Source organism: Equus caballus, chromosome 3 (genome assembly GCF_041296265.1).
Source record: "Equus caballus isolate H_3958 breed thoroughbred chromosome 3, TB-T2T, whole genome shotgun sequence".
Lineage (NCBI taxonomy): Eukaryota > Metazoa > Chordata > Mammalia > Perissodactyla > Equidae > Equus > Equus caballus.
Window position 1 is genome coordinate 21,271,683 of NC_091686.1, and position 19,344 is coordinate 21,291,026.

The following is a 19,344-nucleotide window of genomic DNA, read 5'->3' on the forward strand; positions in this document are numbered from 1 at the left end:
TTCTGGACCTTTTCTAGGATATATCAACTGCTCAGCTCCTTCAAGTTTTTGCAAAGATGACTGGAGCAGTGGAGGAGATCTTTATAAGTCATATTTGTTTTCAGAAAACTCTGTTTCTTTATGCTTATAATTGTAGGCAAAGGAGCTTTGAATTTGTGATGATAAAACTTGAAAAAGAATTTGTAATCTGCCACATTCTACTGCTCGAAGCTCCCAAAGAAGCCACGTAGCACGTCTGACTTGTCCTCCAACAAGGACTGCCCTCTGATGTGTCTGAAAGAAAGGTGACAATCATATTCAGACTCTTCATGGACTGGCCCTCTATTTGGACAACTGCATAATATCTAGATCTTTGATACCCTGTCTGGGGACAAAATTTTGTCAGCTGTGCAGGAACCAGGTTATCCTGGAATACAGTGAAATAAACCATAAAACAGTTCTTTTTGTTTGTCAGGCAGAGCAAAATGGCATTGCTTCCTTTAAATCTGGTTTGTTTTCCTTTTCTCTTACCTAACCAGCTCTTCAACCTGGCTCTCCAACCTGGGGCTGGAACTGATTGGGACTTTAAAATGCTTTGTTACCGTCTGTTCTTTTTTCAGTAAGCACAATGGTTTACTCCCTTTTGAGGCAGGGTCCCGTGTAATGAGTCGATGCTTCTGTTAACTCTAAGAACCCTTAATTATTTCCACCATTTTCTCCATGTGTTTCCTTCGCTGACTGTGTGAATCACAGGCAGGCTGCTGGTTGTCAGAGACTGGAAAAGTCACTGGCCTTCCTTGGCAAGGAACTGAATTCTGCAGCGTCTGTATTCATGGACAGAGTATCCTGTCTCAGAGTTTGTGCAGCACCTTCTGTTTTTAGTTTACTGGTGATCGGGGCACATCACAAGAACTTGGAGTGCAGCTAAAGCCAAATCAGACTTGACAGAAAATTATTAGCAGGGTACAGAAGGAAAAAAGATCCCCCTTCCTCTCTGTAATCAGGTTAATATGTGCATGGAATGTTTCACTTAAAAAGGTAGTGTGTTTTGGCAAAGCTGGTTTCTTAAGTAGAATTTCAGTTCCCATTATGCGAGGCTATCCATTGCTGCTCTGGCAGGGCCTTTGATCAGTGAACTCAGTGGGGGAGAAGGGCATAGGCATATTAATAACTTCAACATGTGGCCCTTCGGCCCAGCTGTACCCTAGTCTTGGAAAAAGGCCAACTGGAAAGGGTTTTCTTAACACCACCTATACATGCATATTTTGGAAAGGGGTAAAAGGAAGATAGGGGTTCAAAGGAGGAAATAAAATCTGGTTTTATGGTAGTTATTTCTCTTGTCCCTGTTCCCTATTTGGAGCATTCTGCTACTACATATTTGGATCCTATGCACTCAGGCTCCATCCTCAACTTTTACTATCTTTGTTCCTTCTGCTGTAATGTTATAAAGATTAAAGCTACTGGTTTAATTTACATACCAGCTCAGGACAAGGTTAGGGAGAGGCAGAAGGCTCCATAAGAGTCTATAGGGATGAGAGATTAATGGGAACCAGGTGCCTGAAATAGGAGCCCAGGGTCCATTTTGCCAGGACTGTATCTTTTGCCCTTTACCCCCTGCATAGGTATTTTTGACTGTTTTATTTTAACAATCATAGGCTTTAGGCCTCATGAAATTACTGCCACAGACTAGAGCCCAGCCTGCCCTTTTAGTGTGTGTTTCCTTGTATTATTTCATACCATCCTCCTTTCATTTTCTTCTTCTGGGTTGTTCATTTGCCGTGTCTCCCTGTGAAAAGTTTCCCAAGTGACTCTACATCATAGCCATGGAAAGCAGACTTAGCTCAGCAAAAGTGGCTTTTCAACAATGACCTCAGTAGACATTTGTTCTCTCTCTCTCCTCCTCTTCCTCCTTCAATTTTATGATGTTGTTATCATTTCCTTGATTCAAATCTTCTATGCTTCTAATTCCCTAACTGCCTGATACTGACTTGTCACAAAAGATTAGCAGGAAATGATCCCAGGAGTGAGATGTGATACCCAAGGGCGCTGTATTACTTAGGATATAGATTTGACTTCTGTAACAAAGGCCAAAATAACAGTGACTTAAACAAGACAGCAGTTGATTTTTGTGTCATATGAACAGTCCAAGCTTTAGCAGCATAGGGCTTAAAAGGTGGCTCCATCAGTTCAGGTACCCTGGACTCCTTCTATCATGTGGGTTTCTTATTCTCAATACACAGCTTCCATCAGCTAGTCTAGGATTGCTTCCCCAGCTCCTGTCCCCACATTTCCATTCCTGCCAGCAGGAAAGAAGAAAAGTGAGGGGATGGCGTGCTCCTTCCAATCTAAATGTGTTAAGTTGTACTTACTACTTCTCATATTCCATTGTCCAGAACCTAATCACTTGGCCACACTTAGCTGCCAAGGAGGCTGGGACATGAATTGTTTAGCAGCTGGTCATCTTTGCCACAGAAACTTTTTCAGCATTTTGTTTCAGACAACTATGGGCATTGTGAAATTGTGAGATAGTTATAAACTGAACTAGCACAGTTATGTTGTCTTCTTGGAAAAGGTGAGAATTAGAACAGCTAACAGTGTGATGGGCATGCTTCTTTGTTTGTTTTTGAACTACTGTTCTCTGATGACCTTACTCATTTATTCAATCCACAAAGTAAGCATGTCAGGTACTATAGAAGGCTCTGGGTCTACAAAACCACCTCCAGTATAGGCCCTGCCATTATGAATCTTACCACAGGCATGTGAAGGAGTCAGACAACAATGCCAATGTGCATGGACATGGGACTTCAGTGGGACTCTCATAAGGAGTATGTTCAGCAGATGGAAAGAAAAGAGCTAAGGAGGAATGAGATAATGAAAAGTCTTATATGTCAGGATAAGAAGATTCAAATTTGTCCTGTAAAAGGTGATACTGAGATACCAAAGATAAATTAGCAAGAAATAACATGAATAGATTTCATTTTTAAGGATATGATTTCTCTATAAAAGAGATACTTGATCAATTTGACTACATGAAAATTAAAAAAAAATCTACTTGGCACAAACATGAACAAAATCAAAAGATGAGCGACAAAGTGAGAAAAATATTAACAGGCAAGGGGCTAATTTCCACATATAATACAAAAAAAAAATACCCCACAACAATGTAAAGACCGGTAATATAAAAGTACCCAAAGATGTGAACAGATCCTTCACAGAAAAAATAAATTACTAATGACTTTAAAATATAGGAAATAGGGGCTGGCCCCGTGGCCGAGTGGTTAAGTTCGCGCGCTCCGCTGCAGGCGGCCCAGTGTTTCGTCGGTTCGAATCCTGGGCGCGGACATGGCACTGCTCGTCAGACCACGCTGAGGCAGCGTCCCACATGCCACAACTAGAGGAACCCACAACGAAGAATACACAACTATGTACCGGGGAGCTTTGGGGAGAAAAAGGAAAAAATAAAATCTTTAAAAAAAAAAAAAAAAATATAGGAAATAACCTCTCTTAAAAGAAATTAAAAACTTGACATGTGCAAAGTTTGCTAATACGTCTTATTGGTGAATATTGCGGGAAATGGGCACTCGGGGCAAAAAGCATTAGTCCAAAATAAAAGGAGTACTTTATAACAAAAAAAGATATATCCCATCGTAGTAAACAGGCTCTAAGATAGCTCCCAATGATCCCTACTTCCTGGTGTTGATGCCCTCATGTAATCCTTTCCCCTTTAGAATGAGCTAAACCTAGTGAGTCTCCTCTAACCAAAAGAATATAGCAAAAGGACTCTGGTTTCCGTCTTGATCACTCTCCTGCTTTCTCCCTCCTTCACTCTGAGGAACACCAACTGCTGCATTGTAACCTTCTCTTTGGGGAGGCCCATGTGGCAGGAACCTGATATCTCTAGCCAACAGTCACTGAGGACCTGAGGCCTGCCAACAACATGTGAGTGAGCTTGGACGCGGATCTTCCCACAGTTCAGCCTTAAGATGACTGCAGCTCCAGCTGACAATCTAATCACAGCCTTATGAGAGACTCTGAGCCTGTGGACCTAGCTAAGCCACACCTGATCCCTGACTCACAAAAACTGTGAGATAATAAATGTTTGTTGTTTGAAGCCACTAAGCTTTGGGACAATCTGTTACATAGCAATAGATAACTAATACCGGTTTTTAAAAAATCCTTTTATTTAGGTCATAATCGTTTGTAACATTGTGAAATTTCAGGTGCACGTTATTATTTATCACTTTCTGTGTAGACTGCATCGTGCTCACCACTAATAGTCTAATTTTTATCCATTACCATATATATGTGTCCCTTTGCCCCTTTTGCCCACCCACAATCCCCTTCCCCTCTGGTAACCACTAGTCTGTTCTCTTTGTCCATGTGTTTGTTTATCATCCATATGAGTGAAATCACATGGTGTTTGTCTTTCCCTGTCTGGCTTACTTTGTTTAACATAATACCTTACAGGTCAATCCATGTTGTTGAAAATGAGACAATTTTGTCTTTTTTATGGCTAAGTAGTATTCCATTGAACTAATACAGATTTTGATACCTGAAAATGGGATGCTGCCTTGACTTTGGAACCAGGCTGTGGGCAGAAGCTAAAAGGACTTTGAGGAACATGTTAGAGAAAGCTTAAATTGTCTTGAACAGACTATGAGGAGAAATCTGGACTTTGAGGATACTGCCATTAAGGCCACAAAAGGAAGTGAACATATTATTGAAAAGTAGAGGAAGAAGTTAGGTAGTTGCAGAAAACTTAGCAACACTATTGCCTTCAGCAATATGAAAAGCAGGATATGTATTGAATGAACTTGGTGACCTAGCTGAGATTCTCAAACAAACCGCTAAAGCTGCTGCTTAATTTGTTATTGCTCTTTATAATAAAATGAGAGAGCAGAGATATAAAGTGAAGCAAGACTGGTTAAACAAAAAGGAATCAGAACTGGAGAATTATGGAGAGATGGAAGAGTAGGAAGAACTGGGAATTCATCCCTGCATCTAGACAACATTTGTCCTGGCAGAATCTGTCTGATATAAGTACTTTGGAACTCAAGAGTTTATTCAAAGGCTTGCAAATTCCAGGGGAAGTCTTGAACAGTAAATTAATTTAGGTCAATTTCAGCTCTCAGCTCGGTAGCAGCTACCCATTTCCCACCCACTAGACCAGTGTCAGGAAGCCATGTATGTTCCAGGAGCAGTTTATATGCAGCTTGTCAAAGCCAGGGTAGGCAATAAGGACCCTGTCCTCCAAATATCAGGGATCTGTGCTCTGATTGCTGATTACTGCTTCCAATTTCAGGGGTGTAGACACAGAGATGGGCAGCCATTGTTGCACCTCTCACCATCATTGCTGCAAGCTTATCTCCTCCAGCTGAAGTGACTTCTAGGAGATGTGAATGATGGGTCCATTTTCCTCCCTTAGTTTTCTCTTTTTGCCCTTGTGGGAGCCAGACATTTAAAGACTAGGACATTCAAAAGCAACCACATATACAGGAGGAAATCACTGCACATATGGAAATAAGGTCTTTTCAAATCTTTTCTGAGTGTGCACCTTTAAGTTTATACCTCAGACTGATTACTGGCACAGAAATAGCCTATAACTAAAACAAACAAAAAAGAGAGAAGGAGAGAAATTCTGTTTAATTGAATCAACAGAACTGTCCATTGAATCAGTAGAAACTGTCTCCAATAATGATCAGATGGCCAATTAACCAGACAAAGATTTTAACATAACCATTTTAAAGATTCTTAAAGATGTACAGGAAGACATGAAGAAAGTTAAGAAAATGATGTAGGAACACAGTGTAAATATCAATGAAGAGACAGAAAACATAAAAAAAAATAATTAGAAATTCTGGGCTACAAAGTACAATAACTGAAATGAAAAATCCACCAGAGGGATTTGAAAGCAGATTTGAATAGGCAGAACAAAGTATCACAAACTTGAGGATAGGACAATTGGAATTATCAAGGCTGAGGAACAGAAAGAAAAAAGACTGAAGAAAGGTGAACAGGGCCTAACAGACCTGTGGGACACCACTAAGTGGACAAACATACACATCATGGAAGTCCCATAGGGAGAAAAGAAAAAGAGGCAGAAAAACTATTTGAAGAAATAATGATTGCAAACTTCCCAAATTTGACAGAAGAAATTAATGTAAATATCCAAAAAGCTCAACTAACTCCAAGTGGGATGAACTCAAAGAGGCCCACATCAAGACACACTGTAATCAAACTGTCAAAATCCAGAGACAAAGAGAAAATCTTGAAAGCAGCAAGAGAGAAGCAACCCATTACACATAAGAGATCTTCAATAAGATAAGATTATAAGTAGATTTCTCATCAGAAACCCTGGAGGCCAGAGAACTGATATACTCAAAGTGCTGAAAGAAAAAATTATCAACCCAAAATCCTATGTCCAGAAAAACTGTCCTTCAAAAGTGAGAGAGAAATTAAGACATTCCCAGATAAACAAAAGGGAGTTATGACCATTAGATCTACCCTACAAGAAATGCTAAAGGGAGTCCTTCAGGTGTAAATGAAAGGACACTAGACAGAAACATGAAGCAGTATGAAGAAATAAAGATCTCCATAAAAGAGAATACATGAGCAATTATAAAAGCTAATGTTATTTTTAACTTTGGTTTGAAACTCCACTTTTTGTTTTCTACATGGTTTAAGAGACCAATACGTTTTTTTAAAACAGTTATTAATCTAAAAGTTAGCATTATTTTAACTTTGGTTTGTAACTACACTTTATGTTTTCTAGCTGACTCAAGAAGCTAACGGATAAAAAAATTATTAGTCCATATTTTTGACAGAATGTATAAAGATATAATATTGTGACATCAGTAACTGAAAGGAGGTGGGGGACAAAGTTGTATAGGAGCAGAGTCTTTATATGTTACTGAAATTAAGCTGGTGTAAATTCAAATTAGACTGTTATAACTTTAGGATTTTAAATGTAATTCCCATGGTAACCACAAATAAAATAGCTTTAGAATATACACAAAAGGAAATGAGATGGGAATTTAAACATTTCTCTACAAAAAAATAAACACAAAGAAGACAGAAATGAAGGAAATGAGGGACAACAGAGCTATAAGGCATATTGAAAACAAGTAACAAAATGACAGAAGTATCTCCATATCAGTAATTACTTTAAAAGAAACGGTTTAAATACTCCAATCAAAAGACAGATATTGGAAAAGTGGGTTAAAAAAATCCAACTATATGCTATTTATAAGAGACTCACTTAGATCCAAAGACACAAGTAGTTTGAAAATGAAAGGATGGAAAAAAGTATTATATGCAGATAGTTACCAAAAGAGAGCAGGAGAACAATACTAATATCAGACAAAATAGTTTTTTGTTGTTGTTGTTGGTTTGTTTTTTTTGGTGAGGAAGATTCGCCCTGAGCTAATATCTGTGCCAATCTTCCTCTATTTTGTATGGAGGTCACCACCACAGCATGGCTGCCAACAAGTGATGTAGGTCTGCACCCCATGAATTGAACCTGGACCACCAAAGCAGAGTGTGATGAACTTAACCATTAGGCCACAGGGTCAGCCCCAAAAATGAATTTTAAATAAAAAAAGTTTACAAACGACAAAGGAAGACATTATATAGTGATAGGAGGTTCAATACAGCAAGAAAATAAACATTTATGCAGCAAATAACAGACCATCAAAATATATGAAGCAAAAATGAACCAAATTGAAGTGAGAAATAGTTCTACAATAGTTAGAAACTTTAAATACTCCACTCTCAATAGTAAATAAAATAATCAGACAGAAGATAAGTCAGGTAATGGAGGATTTGAACAACATAATAAACCAACTAGATTTAATAGACATATACAGAACACTTTACCCAACAACAGAATAAACATTCTTCTCAAGTACACATGGGACATTCCCCAGGACAGATCATTTGTTAGGCCACAAATTAAGTATCAGTAGATTTTCAAAAGACAGATATCATATAAAAGATAAAGTATCTTCTCCAACCACAATAGGATGATGTTAGAAATCAGTAAGAGAAGGAAAACTGGAAAATTCACAAATTTGTGGAAATTAAACAACACAATCTTAAAAAACCAAGGGATCAAAGAAGAAATTATCAAAGAAATTAGAAAATACTTATAGATGAATGACAACACAAGATACAGAAATGTATGACACACAGTGAAAGCAGTGCTAAAGGGGGAAATTTATAAATGCTTACATCAGAAAAGAAGAAACATCTCAGATTAACAATCTAACTGTACAACTTAAGGAACTAGAAAAAGAAGGACAAACTAAACCCAAAGCTAGCATAAAGAGGGAAACAATAAAGATTAGAGCAAAGAAAAATAAAATAGCATAGAAAAACAATAGAGAAAATAAATGAAACCAAAAGTTGCTTCTTTGAAATTACTAACAAAATTGACCAACTTTTCACTAGCTGGAATAATAAAAGAGAGAAGACTCAAATGGCTAAAATAAGATATGTAAGTGGGAACATTACTACCAATTCAACAGAAATATATATATATGTTTAGGGGGCTGGCCCAGTGGCACAGTGGTTAAGTTTGTATGCTCTGCTTCAGGCAGCCTGGGGTTCACGGCTTCAGATCCTGGGCATAGACCTACATACCACTCATGAAAGCCACACTGTGGCAGCATCTCACATACAAAATAGAGAATGATTGGCACAGATGTTAGCTCAGAGCTAATCTTCCTCAAGCAAAAAGAGGAAGATTGGCAACAGATGTTAGCTCAGGGCCAACCTTCCTCACCAAAGAAAACTCTCTCTCTCTCTCTCTCTCTCTCTCTCTCTCTCTCTCTCTCTCCCTCTAAAACTATATATATATATATATAAAAGAATACTATGAACAATTGGATGCCAGCAAATTGGACAACCTAGATGAAATTGACAAGTTCCTAAAAAACACAAAACCCACCAAGACTGAGTCATGAATAAATAGAACATCTGAATAGATCTATAACTAGTAAGGAGATTCAATCAGTAATCAAAACCTCCTGATAAAGAAAAGGCCTGGATCTGATTACTTCACTAGTGAATTATATCAAACATTTAAAGAAAAACTAACACTAATCCTCCTCAAACTTTTACAAAAATTTGAAAAGGAAGGAACACTTCCTAGCACATTCTATGAGGCCAACATTGCCCTGATATCAAAGCCATACAAAGGCTGTACAAGAAAAGAAAACTACAGACCAATGTTCCTTATTAACATTGATGCAAATCCTCAACAAAATACTATCAAACTGAATTCAGCATATTGAAAGGATTATACACCATGACCAAGTGGGATTTATTCCTGGAGTCTAATCTAATGTGCAAATCAATTAATGTAATACATCACATTAACAGAATAAAGGAAAAAAATCCGTGATCATCTCAATTGACACAGAGAAAGCATTTGACAAAATTCAACATTCTTCAATGTTAAAAAATACTCAACAAACTAGGAATAGAAGGAAACTACCTCAACATAATAAAAGCCATATATGAAAAACCCACAGCAAACATCATACTCAATGGTGAAAGACTGAAAGATTTCCTCTAAGATCAGGAACAAGGCAAGGATGCCTGCTTTTGGTACTCTGACCAGAGCAATTAGACAAGAAAAATAAATGAAAGGCATCCAAATTGCAAAGGCAGAAATAAAAGTATCTCTGTTCACAGGAGAAATTATCTTATTTGTAGAAACCCAAAAAATATTACACACACACACATACACAGTGAAAAGTAATAAATGAATTCAGCAAAACAGCAGGATAAAAAAATCAACACTCAAAAATCAGTCTGTTTCCAGACCAACAATGACAAATCCAAACAAGGAAATTCTGAAAAAAATTCCACTTACAATAGCATCAAAAAGAATAAAACACTTAGAAATTAACCAAGGAGGTGAAAAACATACAATGAAAACCACAAAACATTGCTGAGAGTAAAGAATTCCCTGAAAACTGAAACATTGATGAAAGAAATTGAAGAAGACACAAAATAATGGAAAGATAACCCATGTTCTTAGATAGGAAGAATTAATATTGTCAAAATGTCCATACTATCCAAAGCCATCTGTAGCTTTTCAATGAAATCCCTGTCAAAATTCCAGTGTTTTTCACAGAAATAGAAAAAAAAATCCTAAAATTCATATGAAACTACAAAAGACCCTGAATAGTCAAAACAATCTTGAGAAAGAACAAAGCTGGAGGCATCACATATCCTAATTTCACACCATATTACAAAGCTATACTAATCAAAACAATATGGTACTGGCATAAAAACAGACATGTAGACCAACAGAAAAGAATCAAGAGACTAGAATAAACCTATGCATATATGATCAACTAATATTTGACAAGGAAATTAAGACTACTCAATGGGGAAAAGCTAATCTCTTCAATAAATCTTGTTGGGAAAACTGGATATTCACATCCAAAAGAATGAAATTGGACCCTTATCTTATACAACTCACAAAAGTTAACTCAAAATGGATTGAAGACATAAATGTAAGACCTGAAACCATAAAAACTCCCAGAAGAAAACATAGGGAAAAAGCTGCTTGACACTACTCTTAGCAATCAGTTTTTGGATATATCACCAAAAGCACAAGCAACAAAAGCAAAAATAAACATATGGGACTACATCAAACTAAAAAGCCTCTGCACAGCAAAAGTAATGATCAACAAGATGAAAAGGAAGCCTACAGAATGGAAGAAGATATTTGCAAACCATATATCTGACAAGGGGATAGTATCCAAAATATATAAGGAACTCATATAACTCAAGAGCAAAGAAATAAATTATCTGATTAAAAAATGGGCAAAGGACCTGAAAAGGTGCTTTTCCAAAGAAGATATACAAATCGCCAACAGGTACATGAAAAGATGCCCAACATCACTAATCATGAGAGAAATGCAAATCAAAATCACAATGAAATATTACCTCACATCTGTTAGAATGGCTATTATCAAAAAGATAAATAACAAGTGTTATCAAGGATGTGGAGAAAAGGAACCCTTGTACACTGCTGGTGGGAATGTAAACTGGTGTAGCCACTAAGGAAAACAGTAAGGAAGTTCCTAAAAAATTTAAAAATAGAGGGGCTAGCCCCATGGCCCAGTGGTTAAGTTTGGCACACTCCACATCAGCAGCCTGGGTTCAGTTCCCAGGTGCAGACCTACACCACTTGTTGGCAGCCATGTTATGATGATGACCCACATACAAAATAGAGGAAGACTGGCACAGTTGTCAGCTCAGGGCAAATCTTCCTTAGCAAAAAAAAAAAAAAAAAAAAAAAAAAAAGAACTACCAGCAATTCCACTTCTGGGTATTTATCTAAAGGAAATGAAATCACTGTCTCAAAGAGATATCTGTACCCCCATGTTCACTGCAGCATTATTTACAATAGCCAAGACATAGAAATGACCTAAGTGTCCACTGTCAGATGAATGGAAAAAGAAAATGTGCTGTGTGTGTGTATGTATATGTTTATGTGTGTACGTGTAATGTAACATTATTCAGTCATAAAAAGAAGGAAATCCTGCCATGTGACAACATGGAAGAACCTTGAGGGCATTATGCTAAGTGAAAGAAGTCAGACAGAGAAAGACACCGTATGATCTCACTTATGTGGGGAATCTAAAAAAAACAAACTCATAGAAACAGAGAGCAGATTGGTTGTTGCCAGGGATGTGGAAAACGGGTAAAGGTGGTCAAAGGGTATAAACTTCCAGTTATAAAATGAATAAGTTCTGGGATCTAGCACAGCATGATGACTATAGTTAACAATCCTGTACTGTATACTTCAAAGTTGCTAAGAGAGTAAACCTTAAAAGTTCTCAGTACACACATACACACACACACACACACAAATGGTAACTATGTGAGATGATGGGTGTGTTAACTGCCTTATTGCAGTAATCATTTTGCAATATATACATATATCAAATCATTGTATTGTATATATTAAACATATACAATGTTATATGTCAATTATATCTGGAAAAAATAGAAATTAAAGAAGGCGTAAATAAATGGAAACACATACCATGTTCATGGATTGGAGGACAATGCTGTTAAGATGTCAAAACTATCCAAAGTGATCCACAGATTTGATGAAATCCCTATCAAAATCACGAAGAATTTTTTGCAGAAAAAAAAAATCCTAAAGTTCATATGAAATCTCAAGGGACATGGAATAGCCAAAAAAAATATTGAAAAAGTAGAATAAAGTTGGAGGACTCACAATTATGATTTCAAATTTTACTACAAAGCTATAGTAATCAAAACAGAGTGGTATAGGCCTTAAGATAGAATATAGACCAATGGTATATAATAGCCCAGAAAAAAATCCTCACATATATGGTTGCTATGGACTCAATTGTGTCCCCACTGAAATCTATATGTTGAAGCCCTAACCTTCCACATGACTATATTGGAAATAGGGCCTTTAAGGAGGTGATTAAAATTAAATGAAATCTGATAGAACTGACACCTTTATAAGAAGAGGAAGAGTTATCAGTGCTCTCTCTCTTTGCTATGTGAGGACACAGCCAGAATGCAGGAGTCTGCAAGCCAGGAAGCGAGCTCTCACCAGAACCTGACTATGTAGGCACGCTGATCTTGGATTTCCAGCCTCCAAAACTGTGAGAAAATAAATCTCTATTGTGTAAGCCACCTAGTCTATGGTATTTTACCACAATTTAAAAAAATGTTTTTTTAAAGGGTGGTTTCGAAAATTTTCAGCCTCTCCAGATTTAAAGGAAGCTAACATTAAGAAATAGTTCTGAGGAAAAGATTGCAAAATGGTGGGGTGAGCTGACCTGGGACTCTCTCCCCTCCAAACTACAACAAAGGATTGGAAAAACTGAATTTCAGCCAATAATCCTAATGCCAAGACCGTCAGAGAACTACAGAAACAAAACCACGGAGGATGGAGACGCTGCAGCCAGCCTCAGAGGAGCTGCAATGGGGCAGGAGAGAACTTTGCTCCCTCCTCTAGAGACTGGGATCGCTGCCACGGGTGAAGGAAGGAGCAGGGGAGGGGCCGTGTGACTGGGATGTCCAGGACTCCCACCGCCGGTGCAGTGGAAACTCACTGACAAGGGAAAGCTTCCATGCATGGGGACCCCATCAAGCCAGGGCCCCGGGAGACCACAGAATGGGAGCTGATCAGAATCCAGATCGGCAGGCGAGAAAAAGTGCCCCTCCTCCCTGTAAACCGTGCTGGGCGCCGCCATCTTGCCTGAAGGCGGAGAGCTCAGAACACGCGGCTCTCGACCCCCATCTAGTGGCGACAGGCTGTAACTGCAACCGAATACAACCATCATGCGCAAAAACCGCTCCTCTACCATCCAGCAATTTATAAAAGCTCCAGACCAGAAGGAAAACAATAAAAACACAGAATTAAGTCCTAAGGACTTGGAAATAGGTAAACTAAGTGAAAATGAGTTCAGAGTAGCTATCATCAAAAAACTCAATGAGGTAGAGGGAAAGATAGAGAAACAAGTCAACGAGTTCTGGAGTTACTTCACAAAAGAGATTGAAATTACAAAGAAGAATCAAACAGAAATACTAGAGATGAAAAATATGATGGATCAGATAAAACAGAATACAGATTACCTGAATGCCCGTGTAGACACCATAGAGGAGAAAATTAGCATAATTGAAGATAGACAGGCTGAATGGCTCCAGACAGAGGAAGAAAGAGAACTAAGGATTAAAAAGAATGAGGAAAATATCAGAGAGATAGCAGATTCAATGAGGAGAATGAATTTAAGGATTATAGGAATTCCTGAGAACGTGGAAAAGGAAAATGGAGCAGAAAGTGTGCTTGAGGAAGTTATAGAAGAGAACTTCCCAAATCTAAGGATTGAGGGAGAAATGTGTGTGGAGGAAGCTTTCAGATCTCCTAGATTTGTCAATGTAAAAAGACCTACTGCAAGGCACATAGTAGTAAAAATGGCAAAAATGAACGACAAAGAAAGAATACTCAGGGCAGCAAGACAGAAGAAAATAATCTACAAAGGAACTCCTATCAGACTTTCAGTGGATTTCTCTACAGAAAGCTTATAAGCTAGGAGAGAATGGAGTGACATATTCAAAACTTTAAAGGATAAAAATCTTGAGCCAAGAATACTCTATACAGCAAAAATATCCTTCAGATCTGAGGGAGAAATTAAATCTTTTCCAGACAAACAAAAGTTTAGGGAATTTGTAACCAAAAGTCCTCTACTACAAGAAATCCTCAAGAAGGCTCTCATACCTGAAAAAAAGGGAGAATGGGGTCACAAACCACAGAGTAGGGAGACAGATAGATAGAACCAGAATAGGATAGCAAATATTCAACTATAGCATTAGGATAAAGGTAAGGAAACCACCAAAGTAAAGATGATCTTATCACTCTGACTACAAACTCATAACATGAGTTGGAATAAGAGATGAAAACAATAATTTAGGATGAGAAGAGCAAAGGGACTTAATCAGTCTAGGGCAAGTAAGTAAGAGACCACCAGAGAATAGACTATATTATACATGAGACTCTAAATACAAATTTCAGGGTAGCCACTAAACTAAAAAACAGAACAAAGCCACAAAGCATAAATAAGGAAAAATCTAAGAAACCCAGCATAAGAAATCGCAGAAGTCAATGGGTAGGCTAAAACACACAGGAAGAGAAACAAAGGTAATGCAGGAAAACCAGATAACGAGCGACAGAATGACAGCATTAAGCCCACATGTATCAATAATCACCCTCAATGTAAACAGATTGAACTCTCCAATAAAAAGACATAGGGTGGCAAAATGGATTAAAGAACAAGATCCAACAATTTGTTGCCTCCAGGAGACATCCCTCAGCCCCAAGGACAAACACAGGTTCAGAGTGCAGGGGTGGAAGACAATACTTCAAGCTAATAGCAAGCAAAAGAAAGCAAGTGTTGCAGTGCTTATATCAGACAAAATGGATTTCAAAATAAGGCAGGTAAAGAGAGACACAGAGGGACAATATATAATGATCAAAGGGACACTGCATCGAGAAGAAATAATGCTTATAAATATCTACGCACCCAACACAGGAGCAGCAAAGTTCATAAAGCAACTATTAACAGACCTAAAGGAAGATATTAAAAGCAACACAATAAGAGTAGGGGACCCCAACACCCCACTCACATCAATGGACAGGCGTTCTGACAAAAAATCAACAAGGAAATAGTGGAGCTAAATGAAAAACTAAAACAATTGGACTTACTAGACATATATAGATCACTTCATCCAAAAGCAGCAGAATACACATTCTTCTCAAGTGCACATGGAACATTCTCAAGGATAGACCATATGTTGGGAAACAAGGCAAGCCTCTAAAAATTTTTAAAAAATTGAAATAATAACAAGCATCTTCTCCAATCATAATGCTATAAGGCTAGAAATTAATTACAAGAAAAAAGCTGAGAAAGGCACAAGGATGTGGAGACTAAACAATACACTACTGAACAAGCAATGGATCATTGAAGAAATTAAAGAAGAAATAAAAAAATACCCAGAGACAAATGAAAAGGATAACATGCCATACCAACTCATATAGGATACAGCAAAAGCTGTATTAAGAGGAAAATTCATTGTGATACAGACACATCTTAACAAACAAGAAAAATCCCAAATAAGCAATCTTAAACTACACCTAACTGAACTAGAGAAAGAGGAACAAACAAAGCCCAAAGTCAGCAGCAGGAGAGAAATAACAAAAATCAGAGCAGAAATACATGCTATTGAAATGAAAAAGGCGGTAGAAAGGATCAATGAAACAAAGAGCTGGTTCTTTGAGAAGATAAATAAAATTGACAAACCCCTAGCTAGACTTACAAAGAAAAAAAGGGAGAAAGCTCAAATAAACACAATCAGAAATGAAAGAGGAGAAATAACAACAGACTCTGCAGAAATACAATGGATTATAAGAGAATACTACGAAAAATTATATGCCAACACAATGGATAACCTAGAGGAAATGGATATATTCTTGGACTCCTACAATCTCCCAAAGCTCACTCAAGAAGAGGCAGACAATTTGAACAGACCAACCACAAGGAAAGAGATTGAAACAGCAATCAAAAACATCCCAAAGAATAAAACCCCAGGACCAGATGGCTTTCCTGGGGAATTCTACCAAACTTTCAGAGAGGATTTAATACCTATCCTTTTCAAGCTATTCCAAAAAATTAGGGAGGATGGAACACTTCCTAACACATTCTACGAGGCCAACATCACGCTGATACCAAAGCCTGACAAGGACACCATGAAAAAAGAGAACTACAGGCCAATATTGCTGATGAACATCGATGCAAAAATTCTAAATAAAATTCTGGCAACCAGAATTCAGCAATTCATCAAAAGGATCATACATCATGATCAAGTGGGATTCATACCAGGGACACAGGGATGGTTCAACATCCACAAATCAATCAACATGATACACCACATCAACAAACTGAGGAATAAAAACCACATGATCATCTCAATAGATGCAGAGAAAGCATTGACAAGATTCAACAGTCATTTATGATAAAAACTCTGAACAAAATGGGCATAGAAGGGAACTACCTCAACATAATAAAGGCCATATATGGCAAACCCACAGCCAACATCATACTCAATGGGCAAAAACTGAGCGCCATCCCCCTGAAATCAGGAACGAGACAAGGATGTCCTCTATCACCACTCTTATTTAACATAGTACTGGAGGTCCTGGCCAGAGCAATCAGGCATGAAAAAGGAATAAGAGGAATCCACATAGGGAGGGAAGAAGCGAAACTCTCGCTGTTTGCAGACGACATGATCTTATATATAGAAAACCCCAAAGAATCCATTGGAAAATTCTTAGAAGTAATCAATAACTACAGCAAAGTTGCAGGGTATAGGATTAATTTACATAAATCAGCAGCATTTTTATATTCCAATAACACAATACCTTTCACAATCACTACAAAAAGAATAAAATACCTTGGGGTGAATTTAACTAAGGAAGTGAAAGACCTATACAATGAAAATTACAAGGCCCTTCTGAGAGAATTGGATGACAACATAAGGAGATGGAAAGACATTCCATGTACATGGATTGGAAGAACAAACATAGTTAAAATGTCTGTTCTACCTAAAGCAATCTACAGATTCAACGCTCTCCCAATCAGAATCCCAATGACATTCTTTACAGAATTAGAACAAAGAATCCTAAAATTCATATGGGGCAACAAAAGACCCCGAATTGCTAAAGCAATCCTGAGAAAAAAGAACAAAGCAGGAGGCATCACAATCCCTGACTTCAAAACATACTACAAAGATACAGTAATCAAAACAGCATGGTACTGGTACAAAAACAGGTACACAGATCAATGGAACAGAATTGAAAGTCCAGAAATAAAACCACACATCTATGGATAGCTTATCTTCGACAAAGGAGCCGACGGCATACAATGGAGAAAAGAAAGTATTTTCAACAAATGGTGCTGGGAAAACGGGAAAGCCATATGTAAAAGAATGAAAATTGACCATTCTTTCTCACCATTCACCAAAATAAACTCAAAATGGATCAAAGACCTAAAGTTGAGACCTGAAACCATAAGGCTTCTAGAAGAAAACGTAGGCAGTACACTCTTTGACATCAGTATTAAAAGGATCTTTTCTGACACCATGTCTTCTCAGAGAAGGGAAACAATAGAAAGAATAAACAAATGGGACTTCATCAGACTAAAGAGCTTCTTCAAGGCAAATGAAAACAGGATTGAAACAGAAAAACAACCCACTAACTGGGAAAAAATATTTGCAAGTCATATATCTGACAAAGGCTTAATATTCATAATATATAAAGGACTCTCACAACTCAACAACAAAAAATCAAACAACCTGATTAAAAAATGGGCTGGAGACATGAACAGACATTTCTCCAAAGAAGCTATATGGATGGCCAATAGGCACATGAAAAGATGCTCATCATCGCTGATCATCAGGGAAATGCAAATCAAAACTACACTAAGATATCACCTTATGCCCATTAGAATGACAAAAATATCTAAAACTAATAGTAGCAAATGTTGGAGAGGTTGTGGAGAAAAAGGAACCCTCACACACTGCTGGTGGGAATGCAAACTGGTGCAGCCACTATGGAAAACAGTATGGAGATTCCTCAAAAAATTAAAAATAGAACTACTATACAACCCAGCTATCCCACTACTGGGTATCTACCCAAAGAGTTGAAGTCAGCAATTCCAAAAGTCTGATGCACCCCAATGTTCATTGCAGCATTATTTACAATAGCCAAGACATGGAAGCAACCCAAGTGCCCATCAACAGATGACTGGATAAAGAAGATGTGGTATATATATACAATGGAATACTACTCAGCCTTAAAAAAGAACAAAATCGTCCCATTTGCAACAACATGGATGGACCTTGAGGGAATTATGTTAAGTGAAATAAGCCAATTAGAGAAGAACAATCTCTGTATGACTCCACTCATATGAGGAATTTAAAAATGTAGACAAGAGAACAGATTAGGGGGATTACCAGGGGAAAGGGGGGTAGGGGGTGGGCACAAAGGGAGAAGTGGTGCACCTACAACACGACTGACAAACAATAATGTACTACTGAAATTTCACAAGATTGTAACCTATCGTTAACTCAATTAAAAAAAAAAGAAATAGTTCAAACTGTAGCACTTCCAGGAGAACCCTAGTCTAAAGGTGATACCAAGGGTATGTCTAAAAACTTTTGTTAGACTACAAAGATAAAAGGTGGTGCCTTCAGAGTACTATGCATAGTCACACAAAGGGCCTTTTAACAAGATTAAAGGTGTGCTTCACAGATCCTCTCAAACAATAGGGTCTCTAGGAAGATTGAGAGCTGTGTCCTGCAGACTTGTAGGAACCTAAAGTAAAGAAAGGCTTATCTAGAAGAGTTTTCTGGTTGTGACTTTTGTGTAACAGAGTGAACCTTAATGAGAGTCACAGGGGGCCCACAAATTTTTTTCATGAATTACATCAGCAATAACTCTGCCAACTTGAACTGAAAGAGACAGAATGAGAAGTACAGTAGAAAACAAAGAGGCCACTAGACAACCCCCCTCCCCCAATTCTACTGGCAGGAAAAGCAGGCTGATCTTCTTGACTGTAACATGTGCTACTTTTCTTGAAAAAGAAAAAGGATGACACAGAGTGAAACCAGGAGCCCAGACAGCAGAGCCAAAACCTATGGAGAATCATTCCTAGATCTTCAGACCTAATCAAGGAACTTCCAACACTGGCCCAAATGTATTTCAGAATTGCAATGGACTAGTGACTATTTTGTGCCTCCCATATC

General features: G+C 37.8%; 1 long non-coding RNA gene across 1 annotated transcript in view; it reads right to left on the reverse strand.

The window, feature by feature from the left end:
• Positions 1-19,344, reverse strand: part of LOC102149407 (uncharacterized) — a 135,389-nt gene that overhangs the window by 35,742 nt on the left and 80,303 nt on the right. The window lies entirely within an intron of this gene.